The 2,808-nt window shown below is 46.7% G+C and overlaps 1 pseudogene; it reads right to left on the bottom strand.

The window, feature by feature from the left end:
- Window positions 1–1,898: 1,898 nt before the first annotated feature.
- On the bottom strand, window positions 1,899–2,074 carry LOC144676109 (U2 spliceosomal RNA; annotated as a pseudogene).
- Window positions 2,075–2,808: the final 734 nt, after the last annotated feature.

The raw sequence follows: 2,808 nt of genomic DNA, 5'->3' as shown, positions 1-2,808 counted from the left end.
TTGGCACTCCTCATATGCCCGGATCCTTCCTGATGGACACAGCAAAGGGTTCTATGCAACTCACAAACAGGACAGGGGAGAGAGGGAAGCCCTGCCTGACTCCAGATTTAATCGGAAAGCTATCTGATTCCCAGCCATTGATTGAGACTGCGCTGTTAGTGTACAGCAGTTGGATCCTATTGGGTTTTGAAACATGTACATGTTGGAAAGTAAAGAAAGCTTCGCTGTCCTTCACCGTCACCCGAACGGTGTTACGTACCCCATGATATGGGGCTCGACTGGTTATAGCCATTGCTTCACGACTACACTTGATCTTTGCCAAAAGGCCGAGAAGCGATTCCATTTGCCTTCCTTGTTACCTGCTGTACCTGCATACTAGCTTACAGCGATTCATGCGCGAGGACACCCAGATCCCTCTGTGCTGAAGCATTTCTGAAGTTTCTCTCCATTTAAATAATAAGTCACCTTTTTATTCTTCTGACCAAAATGGATAACCTCACACTTATCCACGTTAAACTCCATCTGCCAAATTTTGCCCCATTCACCTAACCTGTCCAAATCCATTTGTAAATTTCTTATTTCTTCATTGCAACTTACTTTCCCACCTATTTTGGTGTCATCTGCAAAGTTAGCTATAGTACCTTCTACCCCTGAATCCAAGTAAATAGTTGGGGCCAAAGGACCGAACCCTGTGGCACCCCACTAGTTACAGCTTGCCATCCACAAAAGACCCATTAATCCTGACTCTCTGCTTTCTGTTGGTTAGCCAATCCTCTAGCCAAGCTAATATATTACCCTTAGCTGCGTGTGATCTTATCTTGTGTATTAATCTTTTGTGCGGCACCTTATCAAATGCCTTCTGGAAGTCCAGACATGCTACATCTACAGGATCCCCATTATCCACTTTGATTGTCACATCTTCAAAGAACTCCAGCAAATTAGTCAAACACGATTCACTCTTCGTAAAGCCATGCCGACTCTGACGGATTGCAATTTGACTTGCATTTTAGGAAGGTAGTGAAGGCATTGGAGAGAGTGCAGAAGAGGTTTACGAGTTTGGTTCCAGGGGCGAGGAAGTTGAGTTATGAAGTAAGATTGGGGAAGCTGGGAATGTATTCCTTGGGGAAAAGAAGTCCGAGAGGAGACTTGATAGAGGTATTGAAAATCATGAGGGGTCGGGAGAGAGTAGATAGGGAGAAACTGTTTGCACCGGGGAAAGGATCGAGAAGGAGAGGGCACAGGTTTAAAGTAACTGGCAAAAGAAGCAAAAGTGACAGGAGCAGCGAGTGGCCAGGGTCTGGAATGCACCGCCTGATAGCGCGGCGGAGGCAGGTTCAATTGAAGAGGGAATGAGATGATTATTTGAAAAGAAAGCATGTGCCGGGTTACGTGGAGAAGGCAGGAGAAAGGCACGAGGTGGAATGTTCATTGGGAGAACTGGTGCAGGCACGACGGGGGGAATGGGCTCCTTGTGCAATGTAAGGATTGTGTGAATGTGGATGTAGAGGTTTCGGAGTAGCTGTGTAAAGTGTGTGAGGTTTGAGGTGTGAGTTTTGATTGTTGCTGTATCAGCAGCAGCGGCAGCGGCAGCAGAGAGCTGGTTTAAAATGTTGTGAGGCGAAAGGTGCAGCTGAGAGAGTGTTTGAGAGGTGTATTTGCAAGTGAAAGATGTTTTTATATGAGTGAGGTAGAGTGTTTGTGAGATGAGAGTGCTGTCTGTGAGTGTTGGGTGAGCGTGCATGTTTTTTGTGTGTAGCTGCTGCGGGTGAGTGAGTGAGTGAGAGAGAGAGAGAGAGAAAGAAAGAAAGTTGGGTTTTGGAACATGTACATGTTGAAAAGTAAAGAAAGCAGATGTTTGTAAGAAAGCTATTTTTAGCATTGAAAATCCCCTGGAAAGGGGAGGGTGCACCGTTCCCAGAGATACTGCAATACCGGGTCGATGCGTGGAGTGGACGGAGCAAGCCCCTATTCCATCTCTCTGCTCCAAAAATCAATTTAATATATGGTCCCCAGATAAAGGACGTATCAGATATTAAACTGATAAGAACAGATTATTTTTTTTTTGTAAAAATATACTTTATTCATAAAATATCTTCAATCACATTCCAAACCATTTCAAAAACAACATTACAAGGGTACAATCCAGGTTAAACTTTTACAAAATGTATCACCAGGTGCATCAGTACAAACAATATTACAGTCATTTACAGCCTTTCATTTTGATCTGTACAGCCCGAGGGGCTCTAAACAGTTCCCAGTCTCTCGGTGCGCTGTGGTAGAAAGGTCTTAGACAGCGACCCTTCCCCATTGCGCCTTTGCGGCAGCTGCCCCAAGCTTTAGTGCGTCCCTCAGCACGTAGTCCTGGACTTTGGATTGTGCCAGTCCGCAACAATCGGTCGGGGACAACTCTTTGTGCTGGAAGACCAACAAGTTTCGGGCAGACCAAAGCGCCTCTTTCACCGAGTTGATGATCCTCCAGCTGCAGTCGATGTTTGTCTCGGTGTGTGTCCCTGGGAACAGCCCGTAGAGCACAGAGTCCTGTGTCACAGAACTGCTCGGGATGAACCTCGACAGCAACCACTGCATCTCTCTCCAGACTTTCTTTGCAAAGGCACAATCCACAAGGAGGTGGACAACGGTCTCTTCCCCACCACAGCCACCTCGAGGGCAACGTGCAGAGGGGGTGAGCTTCCTGGCGTGTAGGAAGGATCTGACGGGGAGGGCCTTTCTCACCACCAGCCAAGCTACGTCTTGGTGCTTGTTGGAAAGTTCTGGCGATGAGGCATTCTGCCAAATGACTTTGACAGT

This window comes from Cetorhinus maximus, unplaced genomic scaffold (assembly GCF_964194155.1).
Source record: "Cetorhinus maximus unplaced genomic scaffold, sCetMax3.hap1.1 HAP1_SCAFFOLD_1356, whole genome shotgun sequence".
Classification (NCBI taxonomy): domain Eukaryota; kingdom Metazoa; phylum Chordata; class Chondrichthyes; order Lamniformes; family Cetorhinidae; genus Cetorhinus; species Cetorhinus maximus.
This window is presented reverse-complemented; position numbering and strand designations above follow the sequence as displayed.